Source organism: Gorilla gorilla, chromosome 7 (genome assembly GCF_029281585.2).
Source record: "Gorilla gorilla gorilla isolate KB3781 chromosome 7, NHGRI_mGorGor1-v2.1_pri, whole genome shotgun sequence".
NCBI classification, from domain to species: Eukaryota; Metazoa; Chordata; class Mammalia; order Primates; family Hominidae; genus Gorilla; species Gorilla gorilla.
Genome location: NC_073231.2, coordinates 131,292,822 through 131,311,988, shown reverse-complemented (window position 1 = coordinate 131,311,988; position 19,167 = coordinate 131,292,822). Strand labels below are relative to the sequence as shown.

The 19,167-nt window shown below is 45.0% G+C and overlaps 1 long non-coding RNA gene across 1 annotated transcript in view; it reads right to left on the bottom strand.

The window, feature by feature from the left end:
• The window catches only part of LOC134759037 (uncharacterized), a 76,623-nt gene extending 61,369 nt beyond the window's left edge, over positions 1–15,254 (bottom strand). Inside the window, exons 1-2 of the long non-coding RNA XR_010134893.1 lie at positions 15,028–15,254; positions 8,746–8,924 (exon numbers count right to left, since the gene is read on the bottom strand). This is a non-coding gene — a long non-coding RNA (uncharacterized lncRNA). The remainder of the gene's footprint in view (positions 1–8,745; positions 8,925–15,027) is intronic.
• Between the last annotated feature and the right edge of the window lie 3,913 nt (positions 15,255–19,167).

Below are 19,167 nucleotides of genomic sequence, written 5' to 3'. Positions count from 1 at the left end.
CAGCCATTTAAACAAATGTTTATTGCTGCATTTTTTTCTAGTGTATCATTGTTTTACTGCCCTTGTAGTACTGAAATTTAGTTGGAAGAATAAAACATTTATTTCTTAAAAAAAAAAACCCGAAGTTTGATTCCGAATATGTTATGTTTGAGGACTCTCTAAGATGTCCAAGTGAAGCTGTCAAGACAGATTGCTAGAGTTTGAATGCCTGCCAAGGCAAATTAACTCTCTGTGCCTGGATTTACTTAACTAAAACACAGGTGTACATACCATTAGTACCTACTACATAGGGTTAAGAATGAATTCACTTGGCTGGGTGTGGTAGCTCATGCCTGTAATCCCAGCACTTTGGGGGTCCAAGGTGGGTGGATCACTTGAGGTCAGGAGTTTGAGACCAGCCTGGACAACATGGTGAAACCCCATCTCTACTAAAAACACAAAAATTAGCCAGGCGTGGTGGCGCATGCCTGTAATCCCAGCTACTCGGGAGGCTGAGGCAGGAGAATCACTTGAACCCCGGGAGGCAGAGGTTGCAGTGAGCCGAGATCATGCCACTGCACTCCAGCCTGGGCAACAAGAGCCAGATACCATCTCAAAAAAAAAAAAAAAAGAATTGATTGACTTAATACAATGATTCTCAGCATTGACTGCACATTCAAATCACCTGGGGAGCTTTTAAATAATTCCAATGTTCAAGCTTTGACCCCACAAATTTTGACTTCACCGATATCAAGTGGAGCCTGGACATTCATATTTTTACCTACATGATTCAAATATGCAACCAGGGCTGAGAACCACTGAACCAATTCTGTAAAGCACACGGCACAGTACGCCCACACAGTAAACACACAATGAAGGTTAGCTGTTGATCTGGGCATCATACTAGGTCAGCCGGAACCCTGGCTGTCAAAGAAAAATATTAGACTCCCCAGGTTATAGATGAGAAAACCAGGACTCAGAGAGGCTGGCTGACTCGCCTGCAATCACACTGCAAAGAAGCGCCAGGTTCTGGCTCCAGAGCCATTGCATGGTAGTGCTTCTCCGATCTGCAGAACACGCGGCCTGCTCTCAGCAATCTGCAGAGCCTGGCAGCTCTGACACGGCCAGACAACGTTTTCCACTGGATCTCCACACATCAGCAAATCATGAAATCATTTTGGTCATTTATGAGTAGCCATTTCTTACATGAAAGAGAAGAGAAAGAAAATATCAGGCTGCATCATGGATCACAGCAATCACTTTACCAAAGGAGAAAACTCAGGCCCAGAGAAAAAAAGAGACACTCCCAGGTCACACAACAAATTAGAATCTGAGTCAGGATTGCTTGTTCATCCTTTCAACAACCATTTATTGGCTGGGCGCGGTGGCTCACATCTGTAATTGCAGAAGTTTGGGAGGCTGAGGTGACAAATTGCCTGAGCTCAGGAGTTTGAGACCAGCCTGGCCAACATGGTAAATCCCATCTCTACTAAAAATACAAAAATCAGCCAGGTTTGGTGGTGCATGCCTGTAGTCCCAGCTACTTGGGAAGCTGAGGCAGGAGAATCACTGGAACCTGAGAGGCAGAGGTTGCAGTGAGTTGAGATAGTGCCTCTGCGTTCTAGCCTGGGCAGCATAGCAAGACTCTGTCTAAAAAAAAAAAAAACTTTGATTGCACACCTGCTATTGTGCCAGGCGTCATGCCAGGCATCCGGGAATCTTTGGTTTACATAATCCGATATTCATCAATGAAAATTAGCACAAAATAACTAAGTTTGCCTTAAAAATATATAAAGTATAAAACATTGTAAACATTTATGAAATAATACTTTTGTCCTCTCCATAGACCAGTCCACCAATCTTTCCAGGCAGGACTTGGAATCAGGAGTGACATGATCTGATTTCTGTCTTTAAAGATTGCTTTGCCTGCTGTGTGGCTTCTAAGGGGTGAGGATGGGAGTTGGGATCCCCATTAGAAGGCACCGTAGCAGTCTAGATGGAAGTTAAAGACATCTGGGGCTAGGCTGGCACTGTAAAATCCCATCTGCAGCTTTGTGAGTGGCGCTGAGCTTTAGTTTTATATATATATACACACACACACATATACATAAAGACAGACAGAGACAGAGAGAGAGAGAGGTGGGGGGCTATATTCTGAAAGTGAAATCGATAGAATTTGCTGGTGGTTCAAATGATGGATGTGAGAGAGGTAAGTCCAGGACAGCTCTTTGGTTTGGGGCTTGAGACCCTGGGTGCCGTTAACTGAAAAAGGGAACACAGAGAAGGAGGCAGGTTAGTAGAGGAAGACCCAAAGTTCCGATTATGTTATGCTTGAGGAGTGTCTAAGATGTCCAAGTGAAGCTGTCAAGACAAAAGTGTTGGGAGTCATCCCGTGTATAGATGATATTTAAAACCAAGAAACGGGATTGGATCATCGGAGGACATTATGCAAACACAGAAGAAAAAGGCTCAGGAGTGAGCCCTGGGGCACTTCCACATGAAGGCAGAAAGGGGAGGAGGATCCAGCAAAGGTGATGGAGAAAAAACACATCAGTAACAAGGTAAGAGAAAAAGAGAATTGTGTCCTAGAAGCCACGGGAGAAAAACGTCCCCAGAAAACAGACAAACCAAGTGCTACCAAGACCTTGACCTGTGCCTCTTTTTCTGAACAACATTGCTTCTGAGTCCACTTGAAAACGCTACTGAGTCCCTTTGATTCTAAGATATGTGATTTGTTTCTGAACTCTAACATTGCTGAAATCAGGGTACCACGTACAATCAATATTTGTCCTCACCACACGCACCAACCTTGCCAAAAATAAATAAAGGCTGTTAATAAATCAATATGGCATCTTACAGTCGATCAGTGGGGAGATATGCTGTCGTGATGATGAGGAGAGATCAGGCAACAAAAGAGAGACAAGAAGGAAGGTAGTGTTTATTTAGCATCTCCTGGAGACTGAGAATCATCATGCTTAAAGCTTCACGTTTTGCCTCATCTAACAGCTGGAGAGAGGAAGAAACTTACAAAGGAAGGAGAAACACTTTCCAGTCTAGCATGATAAAGGAGCTTGTAGGGTCCTATCCTCAAAAAGCAATAGGCTCTCCAGCTCTAAAAGGAGAAAGCCAAGTTCATTTTGGTTTGTGCATCCCTCATCCTCATCCGCCTGAAACACCACCGAAGAAATGACAATTTCAGCCAACACAGTGCTTTCTCAAAACTTGTAAAAAATGTTTAACAGGTGTAAACACAGCAAGTGTTTTCTGAAGTCAAAGATGCTTACAAAAAGCCAGGGAACAAACTAAAAAGCAGTTAGCAGACACAGCACTTGGTTTCGTGAGAGTGGGCTTGGAGGCGCTTCCCAAAGTTTGGCCTCGTTTCTGCTTAACTGACTAGGCATGATGACTTGCCTTTGAGCCGAGTTTACTCAAATCTCAAATCCACCATCTTTGAATGGAAGACGCAACGAGCTTTGTGTAATGAGGGGAGAGATACCAAAAAATAAACCAGATTTGTTCTGCTAATTTGTAGTTGCTGATCCACCGTAAAATACCATCAGCAGCTTTGTAAATGGCACTGATATTTGGTTTTCTTCTTTTTTTTTTTTAAGTCCCAGCATGAGATAGTATGTTGATAGATGAAAGTTAGGTAGATAGGTAGGTGCATGATAGATAGATTGCTCAATTGATCAAAAGAAAGAAAATAGAAATATAGATGACAGCAGGGCGCAGTGGCTCATGTCTGTAATCCCAGCACTTTGGGAGGCCAAGGCAGGCCTGAGGTCAGGAGTTCAAGACCAGCCTGGCCAACATGGTGAAACCCCATCTCTACAAAAAAAAATACAAAAATTAGCTGGTTGTGGTGGTGGGTGCCTGTAATCCCAGCTACTCGGGAGGCTGAGGCAGGAGAATCACTTGAACCTAGGAGGTGAAGGTTGCAGTGAGCTGAGATTGCATCACAGCACTCCAGCCTAGGCAACAGAGCAAGACTCCGTCTCAAAAAAAAAAAAAAAAAAAAAAAAAAATATATATATATATATGTAGATAGATATAGATATAGAAAGTATCTATCTATATACATATATCTACATATATATATATATATGTAGATAGATAGATAGATGATAGATGAAAATAGGCCAGACACAGTGGCTCATTCCTGTAATTCCAGCACTTTGGGAGGCTAAGGCAGGCGGCTCATGAGGTCAGGAGTTTGAGACCAGCCTGGCCAACATGGCAAAACCCTGTCTCTACTAAAAATACAAAAAAAAAAAAAAAAAAAAAAAAAAAAAAAATAGCCAGGTGTGGTGGCAAGTGCCTGTAATCCCATCTACTCGGGAGGCTGAGACAGGAGAATCACTTGAACCCAGGAGACGGAGGTTGCAATGAGCCAAGATCATTCCACTCCAGCCTGAGCAACAAGAGCCAGACTCCATCTCAAAGAAAATAGATTATTGATAGATAGATAGATAGATAGATAGATAGATAGATAGATAGATAGATAGACTCTAATCCTGATAGGACTTTATAGGTGTGTTCAATTCTAACCATAGGGAATAGGAAATAGAACCCAAACCTTTATTTCCTGCAGAGCCAGAAGAGAAGGTAAAGCCAGACTCCCCCTCTCTGGATCAAATATAGTACCTGACAAAGACACATCCTCAGCAGTTTTCTTTTCTCTATTTCCAGGGGGTGGCATTTTCCTCCTTGCCTGGGAGGTGTACTTTTGGATCATTATCAAGCCATCTGTCAGCACCACTCTACCTGGCCCTGGCTTTCTCCTCCCGGAGGCCCCATCTCTCCCTCTGTAGCCACACCAAGATCATCCTAGAGATGCAGACTGTCACTTGGAGCAGCTGGGAGGGACCAGCCACTTCAGGAACTGGCCAGGGCACCTCAGCTTTCCCAGACAGAGCAGCAATGAGCACACCAAGGGCTGGGTCCCACAGGGCCTTCCCACTGGGACTCCTGGGGAGTTCTATCTCCCATCTCCTGGTGAAGCAATCCACATAATTAGCCACATTAATATCCAGGCCGTCTGAGGCTGCCTGTCTCAACCCCAGTCTGTCGCAACGAGCACCTAAATGACTATTCAGCTCCCTTCCAACCAGCTAAGCAGAGAAAAATGGGGTCTCCCTCCGGGACAGCTGCCTAGCACCCTACTCCCCTGGGCTGGGCTCTGTCTCCAGGACAGGTTTTTCCAGAAACCCGACCCCTACGGCCACAAGGACATCATTTTGACATGGCAGCCCCAGGGACTGTAGACCTTGCTTTGGGTTCTGAACATTTTTTGGAAGGCTGTTTTGTTAACCAACATCTTTTCAGCCCTTTTTCAATAGGCAAGGCCCCAAAAAGGGTTACTGAAATATGCTAAAGAAGACTCTCTGACCTTCAATTTCCTATGATTTCATTGTAGAAAAAAGACACATACATCTGAAGAGATACATGGGGTGGGTGGGGAGCAGGGCTAATGTCGCCGTTGACTGAGTGCCCTGTTCCACACCCTTTAGTAAGCATTATCTCATCTATTTCACACAAGTATCACTAGCCCCATTTTAAAGGCTCAGATTGGTCAAGCAGCACCAGAACAAGAATGCTCTAATAATAACAATCTGTGTGGCCTGGGAGATTTGTTTTACCTCTTTGAGCCTCTGATCCTGGTGAAATCTAGAGCTCACTAGGTCCCTGTCTTAGTTACTCTGCCAGATTCAATCCAGGTTGGTCTGTCCGCAGAGCCCAGATGTAACCCAGGCTCTGCTGGCCCTGCAAGAGTAGTGCAGGACTATTCGCAATAGCAAAGACACGGAACCAACTGGTGCCCATCAATGGTGGATTGAATAAAGAAAATATGGTACAGAAACACCAGGAAATACTACACAGCCATAAAAAGGAACAAAATCATATCCTGTGCAGCAACATAGATGCAGCTGGAGGCCATTATCCTAAGCAAATTAATACAGGAACAGAAAACAAAATATCAAATGTTTTCACTTATAAAATAGAAGTCAAACATTGGGTACCCATGGACATAAAGATGGCAACAATAGAGACTGGGGATTACTAGTAGGGGGAGGTTGGAAGGAGGGCGAGGGTTGCAAAACTACCTATTGGGTACTATGCTCACTAGGTGAGCGATGGGATCATTCATACCCCAAACTTCAGCATCACACAATATATCCAAGTAACAAACCTGCACATGTACCTCCTGAATCCAAAATTAGAGTTGAAATTTTTTTTAATCACATAAGTGAAAAACAAAACAAAAAAGAGTGATGCTGGAAATCGTGTCCACAGCCAGTTCTGCACTGGTTGGGAGGGAGAGGGCTGTCACAGACAGTGAGGGAACCTGATGGGCAAACAGGGATCGGAGGAGGACTGCAGGGAAGGGGCTGCATTTTACAGGCCTAGGCAACAGCAAAGGCTCAGAGTGGAGGAACCGGCAGGGCAGATTCAGGGGTGAGCGAGGAAATGGAAGCGACTCTCAGACCTGTGACTGTGCCTCTCCCACCTCCTAGAACCTTCCTTTTCAGAATTTTCCATTTCCTAAGAGTTGAGGCTGCATTGCTCAACCATTGCGCTCTGTTTCTCATGGGTGTTCCAGGCCCGTTCCCAGAGATGATATCAGACCCAGGTCGTGGATTGCCACATGGATTCAAGTCAGTAAGGGTTGCTAGTCAGTAAGGGCGTGCAGGGTACCCTCTCCTTAGTTGCATCTCCTGGCTGCACCCAGCTCCCCCTGGCCTTTTCCCCCTCCAAGGCCATTCCAAATGCTGACCTCTGGCCTTACTCCACCCTGCAAAACAGCACGGCATCATGACTCTGTTCAAATCCAGACATTACTACTTAAGAATTCTGTGCCCTTGTGCATGCTATTAGCCTCAGTTTCCCAATCTGTAAAATGGGGGGAACCCTAATACCTATTACAAAGGTTTGCTGTGAGAATTAAATAAATGTAATACCTGTGTGGTTTCTAGGATTGCACCTAGGACAAGTCAATACTCCATAAACTCGTGTTGGCAGTGACTAATCAGTATGTATGTAGGCTTCCTTGATTTCTTCCTCTGGGAATCACTGTGTCTCTGTATTAGCATAATGCCTATACCAGAAGGTGCCAAGGAAAGTTGTGCCAAGTAATTGACGTGACTTGAATTGGAAAGATGGAAGACAGCACTGCCCAGAGGTTAATGCATGGGCTTTAGTGTCCTGTGGCCTGTGTTTGCATTCCAGGCCTGCTACTTACTAAGGGTAACCTTGGTAATTACTTAATCTCAGTTTCCTTATCCATAAAATGGAGATTAACATAGTTCCCACCTATAAGGATTTCTATGCACATAAACACAATGATACCACGAAGAGTTCAGCCCAGCTCAGGGGCTGGAGCGTAGTGAGCTAGTATTGCTCTTGTTAGTACATGAAGTTGTTCTCTGAGAGTTCACCATCTCTTTAGAGAGCCAAGTCTCAGACACCAGCTATAGAGAACCAAATAAAGACAGGGGTTTGGCCGGGCGCAGTGGTGCATGCCTGTAATTCCAGCACTTTGGGAGGCTGAGGCAGGTGGATCACCTGAGGTCAAGATCAGTCTGGCCAGCATGGTGAAACCCCATCTCTACTGAAAATACAAAAATTAGCCAGGCATGGTGGCAGGTGCCTGTAATCCCAGCTACTCAGGAGGCTGAGGCAGGAGAATCGCTTGAACCTGGGAGGCAGAGGTCGCAGTGAGCAGAGATTGTGCCACTGCACTCCAGCCTGGGCATCAGAGCGAGACTGTCACACACAAAAAAAAAAAATAGAAAAAGAAAAAGATAGGGGTTCACTCTTGGTACCTTCTTTCTCCTCTCTTTCTCCCACCTCAAAATTTAGAAGTCCCCTTCCCTTAGTCCATCAAGTAGCTGTGCAGGAGGTAGCCTAGGTATGAAGAGGACAAAAGTCCTTGTTCTGCCTAATACCATCTGTGTGGTACTGGGCAGGTCACTGCACATCTTCAAACCACAGTTGCTAGTGAAACACAACGCCAATTAAGTTATTCACATAATTGGTCTACCTAACCCTTCCTTTTCGTTTGCTGAGGGGAGAGAAAAAAAAAAAAAAAACATAGGTAGAGATGTGCCTAAGCTTTGGTTCCTGCACCTTTATTGAACATCACTGTGTCTCAGCACTGGGCTAGGTGCTGGAGATACAGTGCTGCATGGCATCTTTGGCAAGAGGCAGAGGCTTCAACAGAGAATTACTTAAAGAGTGCTAACTGGCTAACATGCACTGAGTGCTTACTCTGAGCAAGGCCCCATGCAAAGGGCTCTGCGAGGATGGTCTCTTTTCACTTTGCTGCACTGCTGCGTTATAAGTACGATGATTATCATAGCCGTTTTACAGATGGAGGAATTTAAGCAGGTTATATAATAGAGTTACACTGTTAATCAACTGCTCTGAGGGAGGGAAGTGCAGATTGGGGAGTGTGGAAATGAGTGGGAGCAGAGGATTCATCAGGAGAGAAGACTTCCTGGAGGAGGTGATGTCTGCATCTTGAAGCATGAGGATGAGTCAGCAAAGGGGTGACAGAGGGAGTGTTTAAGAAGAGGGGACAGCAAGGGCAACAGCCAAGAGAAAAAGAGACTGTAGCCTATACAAGGGGGATGTGACACAAATGAAACAGATGATGGTGGATCAGGTGACTAAGGACTTGATGGCTAAGCTACTGAGGGTTGGACGTTTTACCTGGAAGGCAATGAGGGCCTCTTGAAAGGTTGTAAAACAAAAGATCAGATTTACCATTCTGGAAGCTCTGTTGACCGCCCTTACAAACATCCAGGCTTCTTCAGGATCCCATCTCCAAATGGGAGTCTGCCCCAAGCTGTGAGCACCTCTCAGTCAGTGCCAGGCCCATTGCTTTCAATTCCATGCTGTGTATTGGCAGAGCTACTTCATCTCTCTGACCAAAATTTCTTCATCTGCAATGTAAAAATAACAGTCCTGGCTGGGAGTGGTGGCTCATGCCTGTAATCCCAGCATTTTGGGAGGCCAAGGTCGGTGAATCACTTGAACCCAGGAGTTTGAGACCAGTCTGGGCAACAGAGCGAAACCCCGTCTTCACAAAAAAATACAAAAATTAGCCGGGCTTGGTAGTGTGTGCCTGTAGTCTTAGTGACTCAGGAGGCTCAGGTGGGAGGATCACCTGAGCCGGTGGAGGTAGAGGCTGCAGTAGCCATGATAGCACCACGGCACTCCAGCCTGGGTGACGGAGTGAGATCCTGTCTAAAAAAATAAATAAATAAATGTAATAAAATAAAGATAACCATTCTGCAGTAGGACTCTCTTGATGATCAACATGGGATAACACATGCAAACGCCCAACCCCGCACCTCCTACATGGACGTGCTCAGCAGAGGTGGTTCCTTCCTTCCCTCCTCCTTTTCCTAAGCTGCATTTTCCTTGTTTTTACGCTGAAAATAAACACTTTATGTGCATGTTATCTGACTGATCCATGACTGATTGATGGGACCTTTGGTATTTTCCACAAATCAGCAGTTTTGACTATTCATAAGCAACCCTGAAGGCCCCTGACACACAGCCATTTTGAATTTAGCTGAAGCTCAGATTAGAATTGCAGGAGCAATAAGGCCTGTGTGAGAGGCAAGATGTTTACCAGTTGAGTCTGACCACATTAGTGAGGTTAAGACTCAGCTGCCGTGACGAAGAGGTCCTAAAATGCAATAGCTTAAACAATATTGAGGTTTCGCTGATAAAACAGTCCCAAGATGAGCTGTCCAAGTCAGCAGTAAGGCTCTGCTCCACCTCCAACTTAGAACTACCTTAGACTGTTATGTGACCCAGTAACACCTGTCTTTAACCATGACACATTTCGGGTCTATTTGTTACAGTAGTTAGCCTACCCCAACGAATACACTCCATTTTATAAATGTAGAAATGGACACACAGAGGTCCCTAGGAGGAATAAGCTTAGCCGTTATTACCATGAAGTTGGCCATGAAGCTCAATGGCAAGGACATACTGGTCACATTAGTGTTCATCAGGGACATCAAGGCCAACAACACCAGATCAAAGAGGCTACGAAGGAGCCCTACGACCTTGACTGGCCAAAGCCCATACTCTGATCAGGCCTAATGGCATAACGAAGGCATGCATTTGCTCCCCGGCTACAAAGCTTTGGACATTGCCAACAAATTGGGATTATCTCAACTAAGTCCAGTTGCCTAAACATTTTTAGCATCTTTTTAAAAAGTAGCTTTCCATTTTGTATTCTCACCAACAGTGTGTGAAAGTTCCATTTGCACCAAATCCTCATCATCAGTTGGCACTGTCAGTCTTTTTATTTTATTTTATTAATTGAGACAGGGTCTTGCTCTGTCACCCAGGCTGGAGTGCAGTGGCATGATCATGGCTCACTGCAACCTTGAACTCCTGGGCTCAAGCTGGGGCTACAGGCATGTGGCACTGCGCTTGGCTCATTTTTTTTTTAAATGTTTTGTAAAGACGAGGGTCTTTCTCTGTTGCCCAGGCTGGTCTCAAATTCCTGACCTCAAGCAATCCTCCCACCTCAGCCTCCAAAAGCACTGTAATTACAATCATGAACCACCATGCCTGGCCCAGTCTCTTTCATTTTAGACATTTTAGTAGGTATGTATTGGTATTTCATTGTGGTTTTAATTTACATTTCTGTAATGACTAATGATGTTGAGCCTCTTTCCACATACTCATTGGCCCTTCATATATATTCTTTGGTAAAGTATTTACTAAAAATCTTTTGACCATTCTTAATTGGATTGTTTGTCTGGCAAATATTTTCTCCCAGTCTGTAGCTTATCAACTCATTTTCTTAATAGTGTTTTTCAAAGAGTATAAGTTTTCATTTCAATGAAGTAGAGTGCACTATTTTTTTATTTTGTGGTCTGTGCTATCACTTGTTTTTTATGATTTAAAATAGTTTTATACCTCATCCAGAAAATTCTTTGCAAGATGAAACTGGATAATCTTAGAAGGTTAAATTTAACATCAGAATTTATTTTGGGGGCAAGGGGCTAGGTTTTCATTTGGTGTGTTGTGGCTTTTAAAAAATCTTTGTTTATGACAGTGCTTACGATATGAGACAGAAAAAATTAGGGTGATTTGAAAAAGCAGTTCAGAAGTTTTGTGAACACAAGACTCAGCAGAAGAGTGACTCGGGAGAAGACCAGGAGGCATGCTTGTAAATTGAGAGAACTAAGATTTGAGGACAAATTCCCTTTGAATGTCAAGTGTCCAGTATGGTGTCTTTCTTAAGCAAAGCTACAGTGCTAACAGAGGAAAAAGTGTTACCAACTTAGCAGGAGAATGTGGCAGACAAGACCCATGGTCCTGGCACCGGCCACATCTTAAATCTGCCGGTGGTCCTCCAACCCCACCCCCCAACCTGTGCTTGACCAAGAGAAAACTATTTCTGCTGCTTAACCAGGCTCCTGGAAGGGCCAATTTATTCCCTCCCACGTTGAGCAGACTTTAATAACTAAAGCATATGGCTTCCTGCAAACAGGCCCAGCCAGGAATTAACTCCTTCCTTCCTTCCGCTGCAGTTATAACCAATTAGATCTTTCCGGACTAATGCATGCCCCAGCTCACCAGGAAGGAACAACAGTCGATGGCAGATTTTCCATGGCTTTCTCAGTGTCCTGCTGGCCCTGGATCTCCCTGGAGTCAGCCCAGGGTATTTCAGGGTTGACATTGCATGACATTATATGGCTGCTTACAACCAAGCCTGCAACTGCTGACCCAGTCTAATTTGAGACAGCATTCATGCTGGCTGCTGTTATAGGCCCATGCTGCAGGTATTCCCATCAGGGCCCTGTCCCAAAAGATGGCATAAAAGGTCACCAGGTTTGGACTAATTGAATTTAAAAGGCTATTTGTTTGAATCTGGATTTTTAAAGAGAAAGATACACAGTATAATGAAAAAGAAAGTGATTGGGCCGGGCACAGTGGCTCATGCCTGTAATCCCAGCACTTTGGAGGGCCAAGGCAGGTGGATCACTTAAGGTCAGGAGTTCAAGACCAGCCTGGCCAACATGATGAAACCCCATTTCTACTAAAAATACAAAAATTAGCCAGGTGTGGTGGTGTACTCCTATAATCCCAGCTACTCGGGAGACTGAGGCAGGAGAATCGCTTGAACCCAGGAATTTGAGATCAGCCTGAGCAACATAGGGAAACCCCATCTCTACAAAAAATAAAAAATTAGCCAGGTGTGTTGATGTGTGCTTGGGGTCCCAGCTACTCAGGAGGCTGAAGTAGGAGAATCGCTTGAGCCCGGGAAGTCAAGGCTGCAGTGAGCCATGATCATGCCACTGCACTCCAGCCTGGGTGACAGAGCCCAGCATCGAAGATGAGGTGACAGCTAAAGAAGATGAAAAGAAAAGGCTGGAGGAAGAGAAGGGAGGGGAGGTGATTTGGGGGCCCCAAGGAGTCTCAGGGAAAATATGGAAGCCATGAGGAGCATCAGGAAGAGAAAACCTAGCCATGCTGGGGTGCTTGGCCTTTGGGAGGTCAGTTATTGCTGAGAAGTGGTGGAGAACAAAGCCACGTTGATGCAGGTGGATGAATGCATTACAAATGAAGGAAAAAAAAAGGAAGTACAATAAAAAGCCAAAGCCAGTGGAGTCAAGTGATAGCATCAAGACAGGGAACATCTTGGTATATTAAACAGTCACAGGAAGGAGTGGGAGAAAATAAGGCCAGAGAGGAACAGAAAGAAGTCAGAAGCCAGGAGCTGCACTGGGTCAGTGGATGGAAGCCAGCGCCCAGGCCACAGTGGTGTTTGGTGAAACCCTTCACAGGGGGCCACCAACACAGAATGAGCTCGGAGAACTTTGACTCATGAATGATAGAGAGCAAGGGCAGAGAAGCGAACAGCCCTGCTGACACTGCGACACAGTGCTAGGAGGTGGCCAAGGGAGATCAGTGTGATAAATGGGATTTCACCCAAAGTTCCAGGGTCTAGAAATGTGCTAAGGGCAGGGCGGGGTACAGGGGAGTTGGGGAATCACTGCATTTGGCCATGGGAGGCTCAGAAGGAGGTGAGGATGAAGTCCAAGTAGGAGCTTGGACGTGATCTCAATTCTTCCCTAAAATGTGGGAGTCCTCATCAGCCATTGAGGGCAGCGGTAAGGAAGAGCAGAGAATTCAAGATCTGAAGAGAAATTCTAGTCTTCTGAAATTCCATGGTCACAGTAGTTTTGCCTAATATTTGTCTTAATCCTTTGCAAAGTGCTTTCACTGACAGTTGTGTTCATTTGGGAAGAATTAGTCCCCTTCTACAGAATTGGGGGAAACTGACGTTTAGAAAAGTTCAGTGGCTTATTCAAGATCATACAGCTGGAAATGGCACAGCTGGGACTGAAATTCATGTTTCTGTGATTCAAGGTCCAACCCTGTCTCCCCGACCCAGGGAGCTGTTAAAACCAACCCGACTATCCATTTCTTAGGCACCCCTGTGTGCTAGACACCATGCTAAGGCATTGCCGGTGAATTTCACACTAGCAGACATGTTTGTTGTTTGCCCAACACCTGCTACACTCTCCTGATTTTACTTACACAAAACAGCCCAGAACTGGAAATCATTCACATGTCCATCAGCAGGTGAATGGAGAAGCAAATTGTGATGTCTCCATACAGTGGAATATTACTCAGAAATAAAAAGGAACCATTTGCTGGTATACACAAACACATGGATGCATCTTAGAAGATGCGAATATACACAAAAACATGAGTGCATCTCAAAAGATGCTAATATACACAAAAACATGGGTGCATCTCAAAAATATCACTTGGCATAATGCATCCATGTCTTTGGATGCATCTCCAAAGATCACATACGTAGGCTTCCATTTCTATGAAACTGTAGAAGCAGGTAAATCTAATATGTAGCAGCCGAAAACAGATTAGTGGCACCTGAAATCAGGGTAGGGTGGTGAATTGACTGAGAAAGGATACAAGGGAAATTTGAAGTGATAGAAATGTATCCTATGGCATTATGGTGGTGGTTACATGGGAACACACATCAAACTGTATATGTGAAATTGATGCATTTTATTTTTGTAAATTATACTTCATTAAAGAAGACGATGCAAGGGCCGGGTGCAGTGGCTCACGCCTGTAATCCCAACACTTTGGGAGGCCGAGGATGGTGGATCATGAGGTCAGGAGATGGAGATCATCCTGGCCAACATGGTGAAATCCTGTCTCTACTAAAAAATACAAAAAATTAGCTGGGCGTGGTGGCACATGCCTGTAGTCCCAGCTACTCAGAAGGCTGAGGCAGGGGAATCACTTGAACCCAGGAGGCGGAGGTTGCAGTGAGCCGAGATCGCGCCGCTGCAATCCAGCCTGGGCGACAGAGCAAGACTCCGTCTCAAATAAATAAATAAATAAATAAATAAGACAATGCAAAAAATAATTTTAGCATTTGAGATGAATCACAGAGATGAATATAATACAAATATATATAAATAAAGAAATGGAGGAAAGAAAGGCTGAACTTAACATGAAGCCAGAGACAAAGTGAATTCACAAAGCCTACATCGATTGCTTCATTGAGAGAAACTACAAATTGGGCTCTGAGCTTCCCAGAAGCCAAAGCAAAAAAAAGGAAAAGAAATATTCACAATCTTTCATACGTATGAAAAAGAAAATAACAGTGTTCATAAAATTGGATCATAGAGATATGGCTTGTAAGTATTATGAGAACACACAGAAGGAAGTGACTAACTCTGTTTAGGAAAGTGAGGAAATGCTACAGAGATAAGGGTTTAAAAAAAAAAAAAAAGGCCAAACAAACAAAAAAACAGTGAATGCTGACTTCAGGGAGGTTGAATGTGAAAGGGGTGGGATTGAGCCACTGAATGGGAAACAATCAGCTGAGCTCATGTCCTAGATGAGCTCATGTCCTTCAGCTCTAAAGAGGTGAGATCAGAGGCCATGGTCTCAGAAGCAGGAAGGAGGCTGTGGCCCAAGGAGGGAACTGTCGTCCCACAACCAGGAGAGGCATTTAACATATTTACTCACCAGTTTGCCATGGATCTATCCAAATCAGCATCAGACCCCAGCTGGACCATGTCTGGAAGGCCCTTGTCATGTGGGTATTAAATCTTTCACTGTTGGATCATGGGGAGGTGAAGGTCCCAGCGGGTAGGAGCCGTTGGGGAGGTGAAGGGAGTTACTAACCCATAAAGAGCATGTTAGTATTTCAGTAACAATCCAGGCAGATCGAGCCCAGCTATCAGCTGTGGGTCGCCCCTGCCCATACCTATGACCTCTCCGCCCAGCTGCCTTCCACAGTCCAAGTCATGCCTGATTATCACCAGCTAATGAGAATTCCTGGCCTTGGTCTACTGCCCACACTCAGGAATTCGCTATTCATGAGAAATGTCAGCTTTACGAAAGTGGGCCCTGTGTGTCAGCTCTTTTTCCCACATTCAGGGTTTACAGCTGACAGTAGTTTGTTTCACATGATTTGCTGATGGGGGAAGAGGCCGTAATCCAGGAAACTGCTCTGGCAAATCACCCCTGGGCCAACAGAGTATTCTGGAACATTCTTTTTATGTTTCCCCTTAGAAATCATTTGGAAAGGGAAATGTTGAGATTTAAACAAGGCTAGAGAGGAAGATTTCATGCCTGAGGGAATAATGGAGCCAAACGCTGAAGCTGCCACACCTCAGCTTCAGCGATTCTCCTGCTTCAGTCTCCCAAGTAGCTGGGATTACAGGCACCTGCCACCACGCTCCACTAATTTTTGTATTTTTAGTAGAGATGGGGTTTCACCATGTTGGCCAGGTTGGTCTTGAACTCCTGACCTCAGGTGATCTGCCCACGTTGGCCTCCCAAAGTGCTGGGATTACAGGCATGAGCCACCGCACCTGGCCTCACATGACTTTCTTCTTTTCCTCCTAATCAGACCTCTGGACCAACAGTTGACAAATTTCATAAATGATGACAAAGGCAGCCTATGGAATGATGATATTCCAGGGTACCAGCCTGGGAAGAAATATCTTAGAATGCAAACTTCCTCAAACACAGGGACCCTGGATTTTAGGTGTTTGACTTGGTGATCTCTGAATGGGGCTGAGCACAGGAAATACTAAAGAGCTGCAAATACTCAGAGAGAACAGGAAGGGCTGAGCTCCCATTGGCCACTTGACATAGTGCCAGCTTTCTTCAGGGTCCTACTCCACCCCTGCCAAGTTTCCAGTTAACCACAACATCATAGAATCAATTACATTCTCGTGACTGTTAATATGGCACCGTGAGGTTCACACAAGCTTTCAACCAAGCCTTTCACCACCCCAGCAAGGAAAATTCAGAAGGCTTTACTGAGACTGGGAAACTGAGGCCCAGAAAGAGGCCCCAAGACACACAGTTAGTCAAGGGGAAAACAGGCTAGCAGTCAACAGTTTGGTCTTGCAGTCAGAAGAATCTGCATTGAAATCCTTACTGGCTCCCCTCAGTTTGTTACCTTACTGTCTGAGTTTGTTTCCTCCTCTGCAATACGGTACATGCTTCCGGAACAAGCCTCCAGGGCCACCCTGCCAGGGATCCTAGGTCAACCACTTAGCAGCTGAGTGATCATGGACTGGTTACTTAACCACTCTGTGCCCTGGTTTACTCATCTATAAAATGAGGATAATATTTGTACCCACCACACGCACAACATGCGTTACTCTCACAGACATACGTTAAAAACAAAGAAGTCGGACCCGAAAAGGCACATCCTGCATGATTCACTTATCTGATGTTCGAAAACAAGCCAACTGTTTAGTGGGAATGGGGCTTCCTTTTGGGGTGATGAAAATGTTTTGGAGACACAGGGAGGTGATGGTTGCCCAATACTGTGAATGTGTTCAATGTCACTGGATTATTTTCTTTAAAATGGCTAATTTTGTAAATAATGTGAATTTCACCTTAATTTTTAAAAATAATTAAGTTATTAATTTTGAAAGTGAGCCAAACTCATCGACAATGCTGGAAATCAAAATAGTGGTTACCTTCTTGAGGAGAGGGTAGTGGTAATGACCGAGAACGGCCATGAGGAAAGCTTGGGGAAAACTTCTATAGCTTAACCCAGGTGGTGGGGGCATGGGGACACATAGGTAAAAATTGATTAAGCTCTGTGCTTAAGATTTTTGCACTTACAGGGCTATTGTGAAATTAAGTGAGGTAATCCATGTCTAGCTCTTTAAACAATCCTGACACATAAGAAATGCTCAATAATTAGTAACTCTGGCTGGGCACGGTGGCTCACACCTGTAATCCCAGCACTTTGGGAGGCTGAGGTGGGTGGATCACCTGAGGTCAGGAGTTCAAGACCAGCCTGGCCAGCATGTCAAAACCCATTTCTACTAAAAATACAAAAATTAGCCGGGCGTGGTGGCACATGCCCGTGGTTCCAGCTACTTGGGAGGCTGAGGCAGGAGAATCACTTGAACCTGGGAGGCAGAGGTTGCAGTGAGCCAAGAACGCACCACTGCACTCCAACCTGGGTGAAAGAGCAAGACTCTGTCTCAAAAAAATAATAATAATAAAGAAAGAAAATTAGTAATTCTTATTAGTGCCATCATTATCGTATGCAGTCTGGAAGGTTGGATGAGATGATACACATAAGGCACTTAGGCAGGAGTTCTGTATATGCCCCAATAGAGGCAATTTTCACTAATATTAAATCAAACCCAAACCTCTGGCTCAAGATTCAGAGTGCTTTGCAAAGTGCTGTCCTGCCCACTCCTAGGGATTGGTTTGACATGTGCTATGTGGAAGAGAGCCAAGGATTTAAGGATTAGGGCTTGGTACACCGCAGCACAGCCTCTGGATAAGCTGGCTTCCCTCCCTCAGGCGAGTCTGGGTACAAAGTAAACCACTTGCCATCACAAAGGCAGACTTTGGAAGAGAACAGTCACTTCACATTCACCCAAAGGTCGATGGTATCTGAGAAAGAATGGGCCAAGTTAAATCTAGCTTTTATTGTCCCCTGACTGGTGGGGGACTACCCTGCTCATTAATCTGCTCATTTGATTGGCATCCTTTCCTGCCCAATTCCCTTTGACTGGCATGCTTCATGCAGACCCAAAAGAATAATCTTCCCTTCATTGGGCCACACAATCCCAGGTACATATCCGCCTCTCCAACACCTATGATGTGGGGCCGTGCTCATACATCGGGTATCTCTCCTTCCAAATCCCAGACAAGAGCCCTGTTTCAGTCAACTTTTCAGCTCAAGAGTGGCTCCTGGAACACAGCAGGGACTAAATGTGTAAAGGAGAAAGGGACAGAGGGAGAGGCTCCCTAGTTGGGTAGATCCTTTCTTTTTTCTTTTTCTTTTTTTTTTTTTTTTTTGAGACGGAGACTTGCTCTATCGCCCACGCTGGAGTGCAGTGGCGCGATCTCTGCTCACTGCAAGCTCCGCCTCCTGGGTTCATGCCATTCTCCTGACTCAGCCTCCCGAGTAGCTGGGACTACAGGTGCCCGCCACCACGCCTGGCTAATTTTTTTGTATTTTTAGTAGAGATGGGATTTCACTATGTTAGCCAGGATGATCTCGATCTCCTGACCTCGTGATCCGCCCGCCTCGGCCTCCCAAAGTGCTGGGATTACAGGCGTGAGCCACCGCGCCTGGCCGGGTAGATTCTTGAGAACAGAATCAGTTCCCTCCCTTCTGACTCTAAAAAGATTTGTTTGGAAGGAAAGCACAGAAACAGATAGGGGTTGATCCGGAGCAGGCTGAATATGCAACTGCTTCCTGGTTCCTTCTGAGTCAGTTCAATTCCCTTTAGAAAGAGCTACCAATATCCAGAAATGGCAGTGTTGTTGCTTTGTGGGGGGAAAGTGAAGTCGAGGGTGGAAAGCATTTGGGAGGTGGGGTAAGTGGGGGATTTGTGTAATTTTGTTTCATTTTGTTTTCTGTTTGGGGATTAAGTCCTCCTATCCCTTATCAGCATGGCAATTTCGCAAGCATATAACGTCAACCACAACACATTTTCATCTAAACTAATAAGCTGCATTTAGATCTGAAAAATAGGTGCAGCTCTTGACCTCTGGGGACATCCCCCCCGAAAACCTATGCCCTCCAGTCTAATCGTGAGAAAGACATCAGACAAATCCCAGTTGAGAGACACTGTACAGAATATTTCAGCAAAGCATTCCTCCAAATTGTCA